General features: G+C 48.3%; 1 pseudogene and 1 gene segment (V, D, J or C); one reads left to right on the top strand and one right to left on the bottom strand.

The window, feature by feature from the left end:
- LOC102176353 overlaps window positions 1-21,361 on the top strand; it is a 460,158-nt gene that overhangs the window by 183,859 nt on the left and 254,938 nt on the right.
- On the bottom strand, window positions 1,438-8,867 carry LOC108637855 (annotated as a pseudogene).

Raw genomic sequence — 21,361 nt, 5'->3', positions numbered from 1 at the left:
CCACCAGCCCCCTCAAGTTTCTGTCAGATTTTAATTCAGAACCCCTTAGTTTCTGTCAGATTTTACCTCTGAACACCCTAGTTTTTGTCACATTTCACCTCAGTAATCCCTACTTTCCTAAGGCCCACTTGACTTCACATTCCAGGATCTGGCTCGAGGTGAATCATCATACCATTGTGATTATCTGGATCATGAAGATCTTTTCTGGACAGTTCTTCTGTGTATTCTTGCCAGCTCTTCTTAATGTCTTCTACTTCTGTTAGGTCCATACGATTTCTGTCCTTTATTGTGCCCATGTTTGGATGAAATGTTCCCTTGGTATCTCTGATTTTCTTGAAGAGATCTCTAGTCTTTCCCATTCTATTGTTTTCCTCTATTTCTTTACATTGATCACCGAGGAAGGCTTTCTCATCTCTCCTCACTATTCTTTGGAACTCTGCATTCAAATGGGTATATCTTTCCTTTTCTGCTTTACCTCTTGCTTCTCCTCTTTTCACAGCTATTTGTAAGGCCTCCTCAGACAACCGTTTGCCTTTTTGCATTACTTTTTCTTGGGGATGATCTTGAGCCCTGCCTCCTGTACAATGTCGCAAACCTCTATCCATATTTCTTCAGGCACTCTGTCTATCAGATCTAAGCCCTTAAATGCATTTCTCACTTCCACTGTATAATCATAAGGGATTTAATTTAGGTCATACCTGAATGGTCTAGTGGTTTTCCCTACTTTCTTCCATTTAAGTCTGAATTTGGCAATAAGGAGTTCATGATTTGAGCCACAGTCAGCTTCTGGTCTTGTTTTTGCTGACTGTATAGAGCTTCTCCATCTTTAGCTGTAAAGAATATTGGTATTGACCATCTGGTGATGGCCATGTGGAAAGGTTTCTCTTGTGCTGTTGGAAGAGGGGTGTTTGCTGTGACCAGTGCATTCTCTTGGCAAAATTTGATTAGGCTTTGCCCTGCTTCATTCTGTACTCCAAGGCCAAATTTGCCTGTTACTTCAGGTATTTCTTGACTTCCTGCTTTTACATTTCACTCCCCTATATTGAAAAGGACATTTTTTCTGGGTGTTAGTTCTAGAAGGTCTTCTAGTTCCTCATAGAACAGTTCCACTTCAGCTTCTTCAGCATTACTGCTTAGGGCGTAGACTTGGATTACTGTGATATTGAATGGTTTGCCTTGGAAAGGAACAGAGATCATTCTATCTGATTTCCAACAACACTGATTATATTCTTACGAAAATTAAAAGAAAAATGGCCCCATAAGCAGGAGGAACAACAAATGATTAGGCAATCATGCAGCTAAGGCAGCTGACACTGCAAACTGCCGGAGTGTATCTCCACAGCAGTCATCCCTCTTGAAAGACTGGAAGCGACTGTAGGGCCTAAACCTCATTTCAGTGTCTTTATTCTTGAAATTCGTAGATCATCAATGAAATATTTAAGAAAGTCCTTTCCCCACCTCTCCAGGAATGCTTCTTGTATCACTGGAAATCCTTAAAAGAGCTGAATCATCAACTCTGGATTTATCTAGGCAAATCTATTTAACTGGAATTTGAATTTCATCTTCAATAAATCAAACAATTCTGGGCATTAATAGGCAGTTCCTTAAATGTCCTTGCATTTCATATCTGTGTGTTCCATTCTGGAGGGTCTTACATTTAAGTCCATTTATTTAAGAGTTCTTGGTTTACTGGGAAATGAGTTATAATCTCACCATCTAACTTGTATGCAACTTCAACTCTGATTTCCAGAAATATATCCAAAATATCAAAATTTTTGACTACCAATGCAGTAAATCCATTAATCATATGAGCATATTTAATCAAAACAAGGTCCAACCAGACACATGTTCTTTCCCTTTCTGTAGTTACACCAAACTCTCTACCCCTTGTTTGTAATAATTCTCCAATTTCATTGTCTTGCTCTGTAGGAAAGGGACCAATCCCAACTCTAGTTGTATAAGCTTTCACAACTCCATACACTTCTCCACATTTTAAGGGGGCATACCCAAGCCAGTACAAACACCTCCAACCGTACAGCTCAAAGAGGTTACGAAAGGATGGCTTTCAAAGTCAGTATCTAGCAGTGCTGCAACTGCACCTTCACCAAGATTTTCTTCGATGGTGTTTCCTTGAAAGCCCGACATAGGAAATAAACTCCATATATCTCACAGTTGGTCTCACCCTTTTGCGTATAACCCTTGAGTTTTTGGAATTCATCTTCAATGTCTATTTCCGAAGTGGGTATATAGATTTGTAGTGGTTAGCCAGAACTTGGAACCTCTCAGAAAAGCCATCAAAGTCAGAAACAAGATCACATATCCTAAGTCCACTCTGGTCCTTTTGGAAAGAATAAACAGGGAGAATGCCCTTTCTGTGGTACCCCAATTTTTTCCTGCTTGTTCTCCTCTCTGTTGTTCCTGGATACGATCAGCTGTTTGATGAAAATCAAGCACAATATGAGCTCTGTCAGGTATGAGAAGCCTTTGTCCAGCCTTCCAGACCTTTCCCTTTTGGAACATTTTTTTTCTGCTTCCTCACACAATCCAGGTAGATGAATTACCACATCATTTCCAATGAATGCAGTAACATTCAGGCTCCACTGGGAGCCTGAGTTGTTCACTGGGTAAAAGACGAAAGTCACCCTCCACAGAATGCGCAACTGTTGAGGCCAGCGTTACTTCCTCCCTGGCAGTGGCCCAGCATGCTGGCATCCTGCATGGTCCCACTGCCCGCCAAGTGCCAGGGTCGCCAGGTTCCCCCCAGGCTGCTCCCTGGGGCGGCCTCTGTCGCCTTGGACAAGGAGGATGCTCCGAGGTTGGTCTCGGCAAACGCCCAGGCTCCAGAGACACGAGAAGAGCCTGAAGGGTTCGGGGGCGACTGGGAGTGTGTGAACTGGATTGCTCTGTAAATTTATGTTTGAGAGTCTTCATATAAAATATAACATATATTCAAAACAATAACATTTGGTAACACTGTCAATGTCTTAACCTGATATTGGGATTTTTCTACTTTTCTAATGTTTCATTTTGTCGAGAGGACTTGGATCACTGTTTACAATGGTGGTCTGTAATGTCCCCTTCTACTGGTTTGGTGGTCAGGTTGTTTTTTACACTTGATTGGTTGATTGATGGCTGTGCGGGGTCTTCACTGCTCCTGGGCTATCTGGTTGTGGCGGTGGGTGGGGTGGGGACAGCATGGCCGCTCTTCATCACAGTGCACTGGCTTCTCATTGGCGTGGATTCTCTTGTTGCAGAGCACCAGTTCTGGGGGATGGAGCTTCAGCAGTTCGGCTTTCCTGCTGAGTTGCTCTGCAGAATGTGGGAGCTTCCTGGCTTTGGCACTGCAACCATGTCCCCTCCATCGACAGGCAGATCCTTAAACACAGGAAAACAAGGGAAGTCGGATAAATTTCCCTCTATGTGCTTTATTTATGGGTTGTATGTAAAACACTTTAACTGCTTTCTCAGAGAAACACAAATTTTACATCTTTTTCAATGGCTTAAAAAAATACAAATCCAATGTATGGGAAGCATATAACTCCTGAAGTTTGTTAGATATTTACGCTAAATAAGGATACATTATGTCTTTTTGTGGGGTAATTTCATGACAAAATATTCTGTTTCTTCTAAGCATCTTCATCTGTTTACTTATTTTCTCTACTAGAACAAATGTTGTTCCTTCTTAGAGAACTTTGAATTTCATTCCATTTTTCAGCAAAACTTTTCCACATGTTAGCAGAAGGGGGCGTTGTGGGTCTGCCTTGGGGTCCTTGCACAGCTGCTCAAGGAGCCCCACTCACTGCAGGAGGTGGGCTGGGGTTGGGGTCTGTGCTCCTGGGGGAGCTCAGCAGTGTGTCCTCTCTGTCTGCAGAGTCCCCTGAGCAGGGACCTGTGTGGTCTCAGCAGGGGCTTCCTCCAGGTGTTCCCAAGAGGGAAGCCCCTCCCTCCCTTACATCTGGGCTGTGAGCACAGCTCCAGCACCAGGGTTCAGGGAGGGGCTTGGCGGGCCCTGGGTGGCCCCCATTAGCATGGCAGCCCCTCCTCTGGCAGAGGCTGGGGGAGAAAATTAGACCTGGGGCAGCCGAGGCCACTGGGGGGCCAGGGTTCTGTGAGCACCGTGGCCTGGACTCCTCTCCTGCTGGTGCTCCTCTCTCTCTGCTCAGGTAGGGACGGGCCTGGGCACCAGGGCTCAGTTCCCAGCCTCAATAGCACCTGGGGCGCACACTCTGGGACTCTTTCCTGCACTCCTGTCCCCTCTCCCCTGTGTCTGTGTCTGCAGGTTCCTCTCCCAGCCTGTGCTGACTCAGTCAGCCTCCCTGTCTGGATCTCTGGGAGCATCAGCCAGACTCTCCTGCACCCTGAGCAGGGACTACAACAGTGGCAGCTTGCCTATAACCTGGTACCAGCAGAAGCCAGGGAGTCCTCCCCAGTAACTCCTGTCCTACAACTCAGACTCCCAAAAGCTCCAGGGCTCCAGGGTCCCCAGCCACTTCTCTGGATCCAAAAATGCCTCAGCCAATGTGGGGCGCCTGCTCATCTCTGGGCTGCAGCCAGAGGACGAGGCTGACTATTACTGGGATGTTGGTTCCCAGAGGGGCTCAGATGACGAGGAAGTGAGACAAAAACCCCTGGGCCTCCAGCTTTGGCTCTGAGCCTGGTTTCAGTGAGAAGTTTCCATACAGGAATTTCCAAGGAAGGCTTCTCTGCACAGAGATCTCTGTGAAGGGAGGGAGGAGACACACAGGATCGTGCTGAGACCCAAGACAGCACAGGCATCCCAGGAAGCCACATATCTGACTACAGAGCCCACCTGCCCCACCCTCAAAATCTGGATTAAATTCCCCAGAGCAGGTGCTGTGTGGTCGGGAGCCGCATTAGGCATTACTGAGAAAATGGAGGCACGGCCCCAACTCCCTCTCCTTGTCCTGCAGGCACGGACCCAGGATGAAGGAGTTAGGCCTTGTGATTCTGACTTGTTTTTTCCTCTCCTCGGCTCAGTTGACTGAAAGGAATATTAAGGAGCTTATTGTTTTTGAGAGGAGCATGAGAAGGCACAAAGCCTTCTGCAGCTGTGCTCAGAGAATAATTCATAAGGTTAATCATTGACATTTTTTCAAGGACTTTTACAAAAGAGTGTTCCAGGGTGAGCACGTAGGTCGCCACTTGAGGCCATGGGAGGGACTGCTATCTGAAGCCTCTTTGTGAGGAAGGTGTTTATGGCAAAGGAGTTTGCTGAATTTAGGGCTTAGGAATAATTAAAATAGTTAGAAGCTAAAGATTTAAAGAATGTTGTAATGTTAGCATATTCTACTATAGCTTATAGAGATTAGGAACTTTAGAGATATTAATAGCTAGAAGCCCTGTTTAAGAAATAGTGAGCTTAGAATACTAGGGGCAAACAGGACTTAGAAAGATAAGAAATAAACTGAGGAATGTGGTATGCAGCCCAGACATTAGCATGAGTTACAATCGTATTCACAAGGACACATGAGAAGACGTAGATAAGAGAATTGCTGAGGCAGGAACTCCTTTTGAGGGGCAACAATGATTAATGGAGACAACAAATCTGGGTCAGTGGGAACTGAAAATGTCAAACCTCTGACCTAATGGTTTTGTAAAAGTATAAAAGAGAATCTTAAGCTTGAAATAAATAAGCAGTCCAAGAAAATTGAGAGGCTGTGTCGTTTCTCGCCGACACCGCTCATCTCTTCAGGTTGATCCCTGGCTGCTGGAGCTGGACTCCGGCACTGTGTCTTCAGCAGAAACGCCCCAGCTGCAGCCCTGCTCCTCCCATCTCCATCCTCTCATCCCACAGAGAGTGGGTCCCGGGCTGCAGGGACCAGGTCCACAGCTCAGGTGCTGACAGGAGCCCTGGCTCCGGCACCCTGTTCCCTCCTCATTTCTGCAGTGCTGCTAACAGGTCAGCATGTTCTAAAACTCGTGGTCCCCCAGGCTCCTAGTAACTGGATGGAGAAGATATGGGAATTTTTCTTCCTTCAGAATGATCTGAGGCCTCACACAAGGTGAGTCCTGAGGGGTCAGCAGAGGAGGACTGATGGCTGCCTCTCAAGACAGGCCATGCTTTCTTCTGCCTCAGGTTCTGTCTATGAATCATCTGATGGCACCTCAACTGCAGAAACATTTTTTTCAGGTCCCATGTCTCATTTCTTTATCTTTTCTGAAATCAAATTGGACAGTCACTCATGATCCTCCTGTTGCAGAGACCTGGACCATCAGGGCCCATGGCCTCCCTGTGATGGGAGCGCAGGAAGATGGGGTTGTGGCCCCTGTGCCCTGGGCCTCCTGGGCCTGCAGACCTGCAGCCGTGGTGCTGGGCTCCATCATTCCTGGTCCTGAAGGGAGGTCAGGGAACAAGGAGCTGAGAAAGTGGGACAAGAAACTCAGCCTGTCGGTCTTCTTCTTGGAGAATTTTCAAGTTTCACACACCTTGCATAGATACCTACTACACTTGAAAACCTTCTGACTCATGATGAATCTACTCCCAACTATCCATTCAGTTTATATGAAGTCTCAGGGAAAAGCAAAACTAAACAAAAATGGTTCCTGATACTGCTAAAATGCTCCCTGATCATCCATGTGTGATCAACCAGAACCTAACTTGAGACTCATCCTGGTCCATCTTAATGGGGTCATTGATAATAACTCCTTTTCTCTCTGGTCTCCAAATACAAACAGAATCCCGCTGTGCCCAGATACACAGTCCCTCACAGATACTTGGCAGGATGATGAAGAAGCAGAAGTCCAGCATCTGTGCCCTGGAGACCTTGGGGGGGCCTCTCCCACCCCCTGCATGTCCCACTCCTGCTCCAGGTTTGTACTCCTGGCCTGAACCCAGACACTTAGGGAAGCTGGGTGCCTCCCTTTCTCGGGGACTGCACCCTGAGAAGCCCCTCACCTCCAGGTACTGGAAGACCCTCCCCATTAGGACGTGGCCCTCAGATGCATCACTTGCCCATGTTCTCCCCTTTTCCCTCATGATCTCTCCCACTTCCACTCCCTAGTTCTTTATCTGAGATGATGTTGGATGAATATCACTCTTTTCAATACAGACGATGTAAAACCACCCCTATTAAATCTACGGAGTCTAACACGTGAACTTGCACTGTATCCACTGAGGATCAGGTAACAGGTCATTAGGTTTCTAAGTCCAGCAATGGAGGAGGAAACCCTAAAAAGGATGAGACTCCTATTTATAGCCATAGTCCCTTACATCAAGCCTGTTAAACAGAACTGTTATGAAACCAAACTGAAAACACCTTATATATATTGGAGTCAGAAATAAACGCTGTCAGGATCTTGGAAGTAATCAAGAAAATGACATGTTTTCCCCCAGAACGTCATATTCTCTCTGCAAAGACAGAAATAAAAAGAGAGATGTGCAATTAGGGCTGGGACAACTCCTGGAGACTCTGCAGACACAACATCAACCACGTTTCAACCTGGGAGAATCATGACAGAGTCACGATCAGGTTTAAGCCATGGACACTCTGGGACTTTGAAGCCTTGAACTTGTTTCGAGGTTGTGCTCTGGTAGTGACCCCAGGAGCCAGGCAGTGCAAACTGAGACAACAGAGAATCCGAAATTACATCAGCATTCCATATGAGTCTGCAGGTCATTAGTGACCTGGAGAGATGAATGACCAACCACAAACTACACGGACGGGCTCATTCTTCTGCCCTGGGGGTGACATCAGAGAGACCCAGCTGCAAGTGTGAGAAAGCCCTTCCAGGAGGCTGTGATGTGAAGTGGGGGATGAGGAGGTCTGAGGCCAGCAGGGGGCGCTGTGGGTCTGGTCCTGAGAGCGCAGGGTCCTGGCCAGGCAGCCTGCACCTCCTCCCTTGGCTCTTGCCCACGTGGGCAGCAGGGTCCTCACTGGAAGGTGACGTCCTGCACCTGGGCCCCCAGGGGACATGGCAGCTCTCAGCTCAGAGCCACAGGCTCGCCTCTCAGTTCCTGCTGCTCTGTCGTGGGGTCAGTGCCCAGACCTGACATCCAACCAAGGACAGAGGGACGGTCATACAACGAAAATGGACTTCCTTCAGGAACCTCGCCCTCCAGGGACACCTGGACAGGGGGTGAGACCCCTGCAGAGGCTGCCCCATTGCCCGCAGAGCGCCCGGGTGTTCCCAGCGGAGGAGGGATGCAGGCAAGAGCCCTCTGTCACCATCCCTGTCATTTAAAAGTGTCCCCTGTGGTGTTATTTGGCAGTTTCAGCATTTGCAGTGAAGCCTGGAAACTGGTACTGTGTCAGTTTATGTGGCTTCATTCCTCGTTCCTTCCCTCTATGTTAACACGTGTGACATGAAATACATGAACTCAGGAGCTCCGCCAACTGTCATCAGCATGCTCATATAAGAAGAAATGAGTTAAGGAGGAATACATATTTTCACCTCTATGAGCTGAGCTTTTCAAGCACCTCTGACAGAAATTAGGTGGATTTCATTAAACAGATGCTTTAGCAGCAAATCTAACATGAATACAAAATAAGAATAGTATTCACATTTTTATGTCAAAGAAACAAGAGATGAACAAGACTTTTCCCGTCTCTTCCACACACGTTAACTTGAGATGTCTGAGCTCCCTCTCCTCCTCGTTGCCCCCACACCCCTCCTCTGTGGCGCGTCCATCCGGCTCCACAGCAGAACCACAGGGAAGGGAGTTTTACAAGGTCCACGACGCTCACCACACCTACCTGTTCACACACCGTGTTTTTCTATTTCTGATGATGAGACATGTGTCCCAACTTTGTTGGAACTGAACTTGCCCGCTATCGTAATTGCATGATGAGACGGTGACCTTTACCCGTAAGATCCGCAGTTCTGTGGAAGGTGCTCCGCATGGTCATGGCTGTTCACAGCACAGGACGCCGTCACCCTGAGCCTGCCCACGCGGCTCTGCCTGTCACTCCCCACCTCCCACCCTGGTCTCCCCACCGCTGGGACTAGAGACAGTTTAAAAGAGTGCTTCAAGGGCCACCCCTCACCCTTCACAGCAGACACAGGCTCCGGGATTTCCTGCTCGGCTCAGGGCTGGTGGAGGAGGACGGCCAGCACCGCACAGACGGGACTCAGGGCTCCCTGAGAAGACAGAGAGTGGTCTAAAGACGGGCTCAGGTGTGGGAAAGGCTGGATTATTGGGACAAGAGAGACAGACTTAGGAGAAGGAAATGGCAGCCCACCCCAGTATTCTTGCCTGGAGAATCCCGTGGACAGAGGAGCCTGTCCATGGGGTCACACAGAGTCGGGCACGACTGAAGCGACTCAGCAGGCGTGCGTGCATGCGCTGGAGAAGGAAATGGCAGCCCACTCCAGCGTTCTTGCCTGGAGAGTGCCAGGGATGGAGGAGCCTTGTGGGCTGCCATCTGTGGGGTTGCACAGAGTCAGACATGACTGAAGCAATTTAGCAGCAGCAGAGGAAGACGTGCAAACTCCTCCTTCAGCCTCAGACACTCCAGGGAGGAGATAGAGGACCGAGGTCACCAAGGTCATAGGAGCACATTTGCTGAAAGACGTCGCCCCATCACTCAGGGGCTCCTGCCCGAGCTGTCCCTGCCTTGTGTGAGGTCCAGCATCTGCCTCCTTCAAGAACCCCCACCCCAGGGGACCTCTGGTGACCTTGGCAGGGAGAGGAGGAAGTGATTTGCATGAGGCCCCTCCTCCTCCTGAGAGGCTGGAGGCATGAAAAGGCCCAGGACCCCACCTGCAGCCCAGGAGGCTGAGGAGGCCGCATCCTGGGAGGGTCCCCACCATGGCCTGGATGGTTCTTCTGCCCAGGCTCCTCACTTACAGCTCAGGTCAGGGGCTGAGATTCTGCATCTTTGGGGTACCTCCAAGCAGGGTCTGAGGGCCCTGTCTCCATAACAACCCCTGTCTCTCTTTTGTTGCTCTTAGGGGTGGATGCTCGGACTGTGGTCCAGGAGCCAGCACTGTCAGTGTCTCCAGGAGGGACGGTCACCCTCACCTGTGGACTGAGCTCTGGGTCAGTCACTACCAGTAACTACCCCAGCTGGTTCCAGCAGACCCCAGGCCAGGCTCCCTGACTGCTTATCTACAGCACAAGCAGCTGATATTCTGGGGCCCCTGATTGCTTCTCTGGCTCCATCTCTGGAAACAAAGCCGCCCTCACCATCACTGGGGCCCAGCCTGAGGACGAAGCCGACATTTACTGTGATCTGGGAACTAGTAGTTTCAATGCCGCAGTGATGTAAGCCCATGGGGAAGTGCTACCAAAACCTGCCCTTGTGCTCAGAGGGCTCAGCGCTTAGTGGCAGGAGAGGCAGGGAGGGGGTGGGACAGGTCAGGGTCCCCACGGGAGGGAGGCTCTGGGCACGTCTCCTGTCCGGTGATTCGTGGCCGCGTGTCTCCTCCCAGCTCTCCCCGGGTGCGTCCATCTCTCCAGGGGGACCCCTCTCTGCCCATGTTGTTGGGAAGGAGGCTTGGCTCCACAGGGAGACTCAGACCCCCACCACTGCCATTAGGCGTCTTGTCATTCAAGTCACACTAAGAGATGCACAGCATCATGAACTTGGCCTTGGAGACAAATTAATATTCCATTTACCCGAAGGGGCACCACCCGTGGAGTTTTCTAGAGTGCAGTTTCCCAACTGGAGCTCCTGAATCACAGCCTTTTGTTGGTGGCAGGAATCTGTGGTTAACAGGAAACGGCCCCCTCTCCCCAAATATTTAGGGACATCAAATTTCCAGATGTATGTCTTTGTCTGTTATCGGGAAATAACCCCTGAGAATTGTCTTACAAGTCAGTCCAGGCATGTTAATTCCCCATAACACATTCACTCCCAGGTCACGGTCAAAATCCAAAACCCCAGAAACACAATTCACATCTGAGGCCATGGGGAAAACTGTGTCTGTATTTAAACATAAGACTCGAAGTTGGGAGGAATTTCCGCAAACCTGTGCTGTCTAAGGACACACCTCGAGGTTCATGGGAGGACTTATGCTCCTGGAAGAACCTTACTCAGAACTGGCTCCCCAAATCCCCACACTCTCGGTGACTCCCTGGGGGCCCGGATGCCGGGTCATGGCCGGGCTCCTCAGCACGTGGACCGCCCCCAGGCCCCGCCCCGTAAACAGTGCGCGGGGAGACGGAGCAGCAACAAGGGGGGACCAAGCGAGTGGGAAAGCAGGCTCGTGTGCACCCCTGTCGTCCCCTCTGCTGGTGACTGTGGGGCCAGGAAGGCCTGCGCCTGACCCCACCTGGGTCGTCAGTGCTGACTGTGAGATGGGGGCCGGTGGTTGGCCCTGCGATCGCCCCCTCCCTCCCTGGTGTCCCAAGTCCTCAGAGTCCAGGGAGCTGAGCGTCACGCTCTGCAGCACCGCAGCCCCCTCAGCCTGGCCAACAAGGAGTGGTCTCAAACCCCTGGGTGGAAGGAGCTGCTGACAGGAGTCGCCCCAGGTGCCCAGGTCAGCGTCAGACACAGAGCAGTGGGGTCAGGGCACCCGGTTGCTGGGTCAGTGGGCAGAGGATGCACACCCCTCACTGATGGGCTCTTAGTTGGAAAATGAAGGGGCAGCTCCTTCCCTCCTCACATTTTCCCACCGCGGACATTCCCCCAGTGCGTCACCAGGGGGCGCCGTGCACCCTCCCGGAGCTGGGGGAACCTGAGCACACCAGATGGTCCCCTGACCTGGGCTTGTCCCCGGGCTCAGTGGACCGAGTTGGAGGTCTCAGCAGGTGCTTCCTCTCAGGAGACAGACTTAGAGCTGTGACCCCTCAAGCTCTGGGGGTGAAGCTTCAAACAGGATTGAGGACCCAGAATTAGAAGGTGTCCTCTTCAGGGTTATCAGACTACCCGCTTCCCCAGGAGCAGAGAGGGGAGGAGCCCCCAGAGCTGACCCCCTGCATCCTTCAGTTCCCCCCTGCATCCCTCAGCTCCCCCCTGCACCCCTCAGCTCTGCCCTGCACCCCTCAGCTCCGCCCTGCATCCCTCAGCTCCGCCCTGCCTCCTCTGGCTCCTCAACTCTTTCCTAAGGGCTCCTCCCCTCCTCTTATGATTCATAACTTTCCTACCGAATCCCGGGCTCCTCTTTATTCCTCAACCCCCGTATGAGATGGCCTCCATCATGAGCAAGGTCAGTCTGTCAGAAGATCATAGCCTTCTGTGCCCTGTGCCTGCAGGAGAGTCACCCAGCATGGGTCCCTTCATAGGACAGGACACGGGACGGGGTCCGGTGTGTGGAAAGACACACACAGCAAAGATCCAGGCATTTAGGGGTCCAGGGTCACACCCCAGGCCACTCCCCACACCCTCCCTCCCTCCAAAGGGAAGAGCCCCGTCCTCCTCAGGGCTGAGGGGACACACAGAGGACGGAGGACACTCCCCACGACAGGGAACCCGCAGAGGGGGCACCTCTGCCCTGCACAGCGGGGGACGGGACCCCCTGGGATGTCACTGCCCTGACCTGATCCTGAGCTGAGAGGAGTTTGAGTCCTAGATGCCTCTCACTCCTGACCCCTGAGCAGACAGGGCGCCATAACTGACTCTCCCGAAGGGTCTGAGGGGAGCTCCCAGAAAGCCCTGAGGCACAGGGGACAGAAGTGCAGTTTTTCCCTAAGGAGGGGGCAGTGCGCTGAACAGGGGGCGGGGCTGTCCCTGAGGGCCCAGGTCACCAGGTCACAGGACGAGGGTCCGGGCCTGGACCCCAGGGGGCGCGCGGGGGCCGGTCCTGAGGGTTTTGGGTTGTGAGAGCCGGGCCCAGTCTCCTGGCACTGCATCTTGGCTTCTGCTCAGGGCTCCCTGCTGTGACCTCCCACCCCCAAGGCCCACGCAACCCTGCCCCTGATCACACACTGGCCTCCCTCAGGCCCAGGAAGCTGAGCCAGGTCCCAGAGGGGATCAGAGCATTGTGGGGGCGGGGCGGGGAGGGCGGTCATTTGCATGAAAGGCCCCGCCCCCTCCCAAGGTATGAAGAGGGGAAGGAGCGGGGTGGGGACGCTCTGCTCAGCTGTGGGGCCACAGACAGCGGGACGCCCTGACGGTGTCCACCATGGCCTGGTCCCCTCTGCTCCTCATCCAGGGCGCTCTCTGCACAGGTGACTGGATGGGGGGACAGGAGAAGGACCCTGGGAAGACTCATGGGCCCTGCTCCCTGCTCTCGTGTCTGGACCCCCAAGTCACCATCTCTGTCTCTCCCCCTTCCAGGATCCCGGGCCCAGGCTGTGCTGACTCAGCCGTCCTCCGTGTCCAGGTCCCTGGGCCAGAGGGTCACCATCACCTGCTCTGGAAGCAGCAGCAACACTGGGGGTAATTTTGTGGGCTGGTGCCAGCAGCTCCCAGGAATGGCCCCCAAAACCCTGATCTATGGTGATAGCAATCGACCCTCGGGGGTCCCAGGGTGGTTCTCTGGCTCCAAGTCTGGAAATTCGGCCTCCATGACCATCGCCTCACTCCAGGCGAAGGAGGAGGCTGGTTATTACTGTTTATCATGGGATGACAGCTTGAATTGCCCCACGGTGCTCCAGGCCAGGGGGGAAGTGAGGCAAAAGCCTGCTTTCCCCACAGCCCTGGGGGTCCCGAGGCAGAGCCATCCTCGGGCAGCTCAACTGCCTCTGTTTTTGTTTAACCTAAAAGTGGGGTCTAGACCCACACTAGGGGACTGTGTGAGGACAATGTGTCCTCTCAAAATCTGCCCCTAAAGCCTGTCCTTGGTGGCAGATGCTCTCAGCCTGCGTGACATCCCGGGTGCTGGCGAGGCTGCCGTGGGGACACAGTGCATGAGACTGAGGCTGATACCTGTCACGGCTGCTGTCACAGCACACAGATGGGCGGGGGTCAGCCAACAGACGGTGTCTTCAGGGCCACGCAGGCTGAGGCCCGAGGTCCAGGTGAGGCAGGCCTGGTTCCCCCTGAGGCCTCTCTGCTTAGCTTGCAGACACCTGTGTCCTAACTGGCCTCACCCAGGCTTTTCTCCGTGTGATGTCCTGGGGGTTCCCCTGTTCTTACAGGGGCACCAGCTCTGTGTCTTAGGGCGTCTTCCTATGACCTCAGTCACCCCAGGTCCCGCCTTCATTGTCTTACCTGAAAGCCAGTCACTCAAGAGTGAGGGTTTCGACACAGAGTTTGAGGGACAAAGATCAGTCCACATCAGTGGGTCTGTGCAGCAACAGGGAGACGAGTCCAGCACTTGGGGCTCACACCCCCTGCCTACTGTCCCACAAGAGCAGGCTGGGTCCCTCTGGCACCGCTGGGTGCTAGGCAGGGGATTAAACACAATAATGTAGTCAACATCGCTGTGATTGGATTGGAGGGTGTAGAAACACACGTACCTTTCCAGAGACTAAAATAAGAAGCAAAAAAATAAAAGGGTTTCAGTGACTTCCTTGGTGGTTCTGAGGTGAAAAATTGGCCTCCAAATGCAGGGGAGACATGTTTGATTCCTGCTCCAGAAGGATCCCACATGCCTGGGGCAACAAAATCCTAAGCCACAGTGACTGAAGCACGCTTGCCACAGAGACCAGACGCCGTAACAAGCGAAGCCACTGCAAGGAGAAGCCCTTGCCCCGTAAATAGAGAGTAGCCCTCACTCTCTGCAACTAGAGCCAGGCCACGGGCACCAACAAAGACACACGCCGCCAAAATAAATACTATTTTCAAAAAGTGCTTTCAGAGTTTCAGCAAGATGATGTTGTTTTCCCTAGCCTTTCCTCTCTGCTCTCTTTGGATGAGCTGAGTCCTAAGTTCAGAGCGCCCACCTCTCTGACCTAGAACAGCTGTTCACCAGGGTCACCAGCCTCCCCTTCTCTGGACTGTGGCACATGCCCTGACCCCCTGCCCTAGGATGCTTCCTGTCTCTGCAGGGAGATGCCTGACCCCTCCTCACATTCCAACCGAGCAAGCTTTCTTCAGGCGCCTTTGAGCCTAACCGGGTCACGGCACAAGCAGCACATGAGACAGGTCTCCAGGCGTGTGCCCTGCTGCTCCCCGTCACTGCCCTGTCACACACACGTGCAGGGTGTGCACAGCAGGCGGGGCTGGACCGTTAACACAGATGCACACTGCGGAGTATGGTCGGTTTCCATGGAGATGAGAGTCCCAGTGTGAGGGCATCCCTGTGCCCAGGGAGGACCTACCAAGGCCCCTCAGCCCTCTCTCCCGGGGGTGCCATCCTCAATGCCTGCTGTACAAGGGGCCACTCTGCATGGCGGCTGGGACATCCCAGGAGCTGGAGGAGGTGCCTGTGTCCAGCAGGGGGCGCAGTGCAGAGTCCCACAAGGGGTTCTGGGCCAAACAACAGGGCAAACACTGGGCGCTGGGGAAACTGTCCTCTCTTACGGGGACCCTCAGAATTGTGAGGCCCATCCACTGGAGCTCCTGGTCCGTCAGCATGCAGCTCAGATTCGGGTCCCTCATCCTGGTCCACGTGGGGTTGTGGTGGAGTCTCGGTTAGGGAGGGGTTGCTGGAAGGTGAGGAGTCGGAAGGTGTCTCCAAGGAGGAGGTGGCTCCTGGGAGAGTCTGTACAGAGGAGAAGATACAGCTGTGGGCAGAGGCCCCGCAGGGTGACGTGTGTGGGATGAGGTATGTGAAAAGGGTGTATCAGCACATTACAGATGTGTCTGGTGGTTTTTATTTTGGATGGTAAATTTATTGCTTCATATCCTAATAAAAACACAAGTTTTCTGTTTGAAAAAGGGCATGTAGTAATAGTATCAATTTACTTATCTGGCATAGGAATTTCCATATTGATTTTTTTAAGAATAATTAGATGACTGATCATTGATAGTTGTTCGTCAATTTTTTTCTTTTTTTTTATACTTTATTTTATTTTATAATACTGTATTGGTTTTGCCATACATTGACATGAATCCACCACGGGTGTACATGTGTTCCCAAACATGAACCCCCCTCCCACCTCCCTCCCCATAACATCTCTCTGGGTCATCCCCGTGCACCAGCTCCAAGCATGCTGTATCCTGTGTCGGACATAGACTGGTGGTTTGATTCTTACATGATAGTATACATGTTACAATGCCATTCTCCCAAATCATCCCACCCTCTCCCTCTCCCTCTGAGTTCAAAAGTCCGTTATACACATCCGTGTCTTTTTTGCTGTCTTGCATACAGGGTCGTCATTGCCATCTTTCTAAATTCCATATATATGTGTTAGTATACTGTATTGGTGTTTTTCTTTCTGGCTTACTTCACTCTGTATAATCGGCTCCAGTTTCATCCATCTCATCAGAACTGATTCAAATGTATTCTTTTTAACGGCTGAGTAATACTCCATTGTGTATATGTACCACAGCTTTCTTATCCATTCATCTGCTGATGGACATCTAGGTTGTTTCCATGTCCTGGCTATTATAAAGAGTGCTGCGATGAACATTGGGGTACACGTGTCTCTTTCAATTCTGGTTTCCTCGGTGTGTATGCCCAGCAGTGGGATTGCTGGGTCATAAGGCAGTTCTATTTGCAATTTTTTAAGGAATCTCCACACTGTTCTCCAAAGTGGCTGTACTAGTTTGCATTCCCACCAACAGTGTAGGAGGGTTCCCTTTTCTCCACACCCTCTCCAGCATTTATTGCTTGCAGATTTTTGGATCGCAGACATTCTGACTGGTGTGAAGTGGTACCTCATTGTGGTTTTGATTTGCATTTCTCTAATAATGAGTGATGTTGAGCATCTTTTCATGTGTTTGTTAGCCATCCGTATGTCTTCTTTGGAGAAATGTCTATTTAGTTCTTTGGCCCATTTTTTGATTGGGTCGTTTATTTTTCTGGAATTGAGCTGCATAAGTTGCTTGTATATTTTTGAGATTAGTTGTTTGTCAGTTGCTTCATTTGCTATTATTTCTCTCCCATTCAGAAGGCTGTCTTTTCACCTTGCTTATATTTTCCTTTGTTGTGCAGAAGCTTTTAATTTTAATTAGATCCCATTTGTTTATTTTTGCTTTTATTTCCAGTATTCTGGGAGGTGGATCATAGAGGATCTTGCTGTGTTTTATGTCGGAGAGTGTTTTGCCTATATTCTCCTCTAGGAGTTTTATAGTTTCTGGTCTTACATTTAGATCTTTAATCCATTTTGAGTTTATTTTTGTGTGCGGTGTTAGAAAGTGATCTAGTTTCATTCTTTTACAAGTGGTTGACCAGTTTTCCCAGCACCACTTGTTAAAGAGATTGTCTTTACTCCTTTGTATATTCTTGCCTCCTTTGTCAAAGATAAGGTGTCCATATGTGTGTGGATTTATCTCTGGGCTTTCTATTTTGTTCCATTGATCTATATTTCTGTCTTTGTGCCAGTACCATACTGTCTTGATGACTGTGGCTTTGTAGTAGAGCCTGAAGTCAGGCAAGTTGATTCCTCCAGTTCCATTCTTCTTTCTCAAGATTGCTTTGGCTATTCGAGGTTTTTGTATTTCCATACAAATCTTGAAATGATTTGTTCTAGTTCTGTGAAAAATATGGCTGGTAGCTTGATAAGGATTGCATTGAATTTGTAAATTGCTTTGGGTAGTATACTCATTTTCACTATATTGATTCTTCCAATCCATGAACATGGTATATTTCTCCATCTATTAGTGTCCTCTTTGATTTCTTTCATCAGTGTTTTATAGTTTTCTATATATAGGTCTTTAGTTTCTTTAGGTAGATATATTCCTAAGTATTTTATTCTTTTCGTTGCAATGGTGAATGGAATTGTTTCCTTAATTTCTTTTTCTACTTTCTCATTATTCATGTATAGGAATGCAAGGGATTTCTGTGTGTTGATTTTATATCCTGCAACTTTACTATATTCATTGATTAGCTCTAGTAATTTTCTGGTGGAGTCTTTAGGGTTTTCCATGTAGAGGATCATGTCATCTGCAAACAGTGAAAGCTTTACTTCTTCTTTTCCAATTTGGATTCCTTTTATTTCTTTTTCTGCTCTGATTGCTGTGGCCAAAACTTCCAGAACTATGTTGAATAGTAGCGGTGAAAGTGGGCACCCTTGTCTTGTTCCTGACTTTAGGGGAAATGCTTTCAGTTTTTCACCCTTGAGGATAATGTTTGCTGTGGGTTTGTCATATATAGCTTTTATTATGTTGAGGTATGTTCCTTCTATTCCTGCTTTCTGGAGAGTTTTTATCATAAATGGATGTTGAATTTTGTCAAAGGCCTTCTCTGCATCTATTGAGATAATCATATGGTTTTTATTTTTCAATTTGTTAATGTGGTGAATTACATTGATTGATTTGCGGATATTGAAGAATCCTTGCATCCCTGGGATAAAGCCCACTTGGTCATGGTGTATGATCTTTTTAATGTGTTGTTGGATTCTGATTGCTAGAATTTTGTTGAGGATTTTTGCATCTATGTTCATCAGTGATATTGGCCTGTAGTTTTCTTTTTTTGTAGTGTCTTTGTCAGGTTTTGGTATTAGGGTGATGGTGGCCTCATAGAATGAGTTTGGAAGTTTACCTTCCTCTGCAATTTTCTGGAAGAGTTTGAGTAGGATAGGTGTTAGCTCTTCTCGAAATTTTTGGTAGAATTCAGCTGTGAAGCCGTCTGGACCTGGGCTTTGGTTTGCTGGAAGATTTCTGATTACAGTTTCAATTTCCATGCTTGTGATGGGTCTGTTAAGATTTTCTATTTCTTCCTAGTTCAGTTTTGGAAAGTTGTACTTTTCTAAGAATTTGTCCATTTCTTCCACGTTGTCCATTTTATTGGCATATAACTGCTGATAGTAGTCTCTTATGATCCTTTGTATTTCTGTGTTGTCTGTTGTGATCTCTCCATTTTCATTTCTAATTTTATTGATTTGACTTTTCTCTCTTTGCTTCTTGATGAGTCTGGCTAATGGTTTGTCAATTTTATTTATCCTTTCAAAGAACCAGCTTTTGGCTTTGTTGATTTTTGCTATGGTCTCTTTTGTTTCTTTTGCATTTATTTCTGCCCTAATTTTTAAGATTTCTTTCCTTCTACTAACTCTGGGGTTCTCCAATTCTTCCTTTTCTAGTTGCTTTAGGTGTAGAGTTAGGTTATTTATTTGACTTTTTTTTCTTGTTTCTTGAGGTATGCCTGTATTGCTATGAACTTTCCTCTTAGCACTGCTTTTATAGTGTCCCACAGGTTTGGGGTTGTTGTGTTTTCATTTTCATTAGTTTCTATGCATATTTTGATTTCTTTATTGATTTCTTCTGTGATTTGTTGGTTATTTAGAAGTGTGTTGTTCAACCTCCATATGTTGGAATTTTTAATAGTTTTTCTCCTGTAATTGAGATCTAATCTTAATGCATTATGGTCAGAAAAGATGCTTGGAATGATTTTGATTTTTTTGAATTTATCAAGTTTAGATTTATGGCCCAGGATGTGATCTATCCTGGAGAATGTTCCATGAGCACTTGAGAAAAAAGTGAAATTCATTGTTTTGGGGTGAAATGTCCTATAGATATCAATTAGGTCTAACTGATCTAATGTATCATTTAAAGTCTGCGTTTCTTTGTTGATTTTCTGTTTAGTTGATCTGTCCATAGGTGTGAGTGGGGTATTAAAGTCTCCCACTATTATTGTGTAATTGTTGATTTCCCCTTTCATACTTGTTAGCATTTGTCTTACATATTGTGGTGCTCCTATATTGGGTGCATATATATTTATAATTGTTATATCTTCTTCTTGGATTGATCCTTTGATCATTATGTAGTGGCCTTCTTTGTCTCTTTTCACAGCCTTTGTTTTAAAGTCTATTTTACCGGATATGAGTATTGCCACTCCTGCTTTCTTTTGGTCTCTATTTGCATGGTATATCTTTTTCCAGCCCTTCACTTTCAGTCTGTGTGTGTCCCTTGCTTTGAGGTGGGTCTCTTGTAAGCAGCATATAGAGGGGTCTTGTTTTTGTATCCATTCGGCCAGTCTTTGTCTTTTGGTTGGGGCATTCAACCCATTTACGTTTAAGGTAATTATTGATAAGTATGACCCTGTTACCATTTACTTTATTGTTTTGGGTTCGGGTTTATACACCCTTTTTGTGTTTCCTGTCTAGAGAATATCCTTTAGAATTTGTTGGAGAGCTGGTTTGGTGGTGCTGAATTCTCTCAGCTTTTGCTTGTCTGTAAAGCTTTTGATATCTCCTTCGTATTTGAATGAGATCCTTGCTGGGTACAGTAATCTGGGCTGTAGGTTATTTTCTTTCATCACTTTGAATATGTCTTGCCATTCCCTCCTGGCCTGAAGAGTTTCTATTGAAAGATCAGCTGTTATCCTTATGGGAATCCCCTTGTGTGTTATTTGTTGTTTTCCCTTGCTTGTTTTAATATTTGTTCTTTGTGTTTGATCTTTGTTAATTTGATTAATATGTGTCTTGGGGTGTTTCGCCTTGGGTTTATCCTATTTGGAACTCTCTGTGTTTCTTGGACTTGCGTGATTATTTCCTTCCCCATTTCAGGGAAGTTTTCAACTATTATCTCCTCAAGGATTTTCTCATGGTCTTTCTTTTTGTCTTCTTCTTCTGGGACTCCTATAATTCGAATGTTGGAGCGTTTCATGTTGTCCTAGAGGTCTCTGAGATTGTCCTCATTTCTTTTAATTCATTTTTCTTGTTTCCTCTCTAATTCATTTATTTCTACCATTCTATCTTCTATTTCACTAATCCTATCTTCTGCCTCCGTTATTCTGCTATTTGTTGCCTCCAGAGTGTTTCTGATCTCATTTATTGCATTATTCATTATATATTGACTCTTTTTTGTTTCTTCTAGGTCCTTGTTAAACCTTTCTTGCATCTTCTCAATCCTTGTCTCTAGGCTATTTATCTGTGATTCCATTTTGATTTCAAGATTTTGGATCATTTTCACTATCAATATTTGGAATTCTTTCTCAGGTAGATTCCCTACCTCTTCCTCTTTTGTTTGGCTTGGTGGGCAACTCTCCTGTTCCTTTACCTGCTGAGTATTCCTCTGTCTCTTCATCTTGATTATATTGCTGTGTTTGGGGTGGCCTTTTTATATTCTGGTAATTTGTGGAGTTCTCTTTATTATGGAGCTTCCTCACTGTGGGTGGGGTTGTATCAGTGGCTTGTCTAGGTTTCCTGGTTAGGGAGGCTTGTGTTGGAGTTCTGGTGGGTGGAGCTGGGTTTCTTCTCTCTGGAGTGCAGTGGAGTGACCAGTAATGGGTTATGAGACGTCAAAGGTTTTGGAGTAACTTTGAGCTGCCTGTATATTGAAGCTCAGGGGTGTGTTCCTGTGTTGCTGGAGAATTTGTGTGGTATGTCTTGTTCTGGAACTTGTTGGTCCTTGGGTGGAGCTTGGTTTCAGTGTAGGTATGGAGGCATTTGATGAGCTCCTATTGCTTAATGTTCCCTGAATTCAGGAGTTCTCTGATGTTTTCAGGCTTTGGATTTAAGCCTCCTGCT

The sequence above is a fragment of the Capra hircus genome, chromosome 17 (genome assembly GCF_001704415.2).
Source record: "Capra hircus breed San Clemente chromosome 17, ASM170441v1, whole genome shotgun sequence".
NCBI lineage: Eukaryota > Metazoa > Chordata > Mammalia > Artiodactyla > Bovidae > Capra > Capra hircus.
The sequence above is the reverse complement of the archived record's forward strand: the minus strand, read 5'-3'. Positions and strand labels throughout refer to the sequence as shown.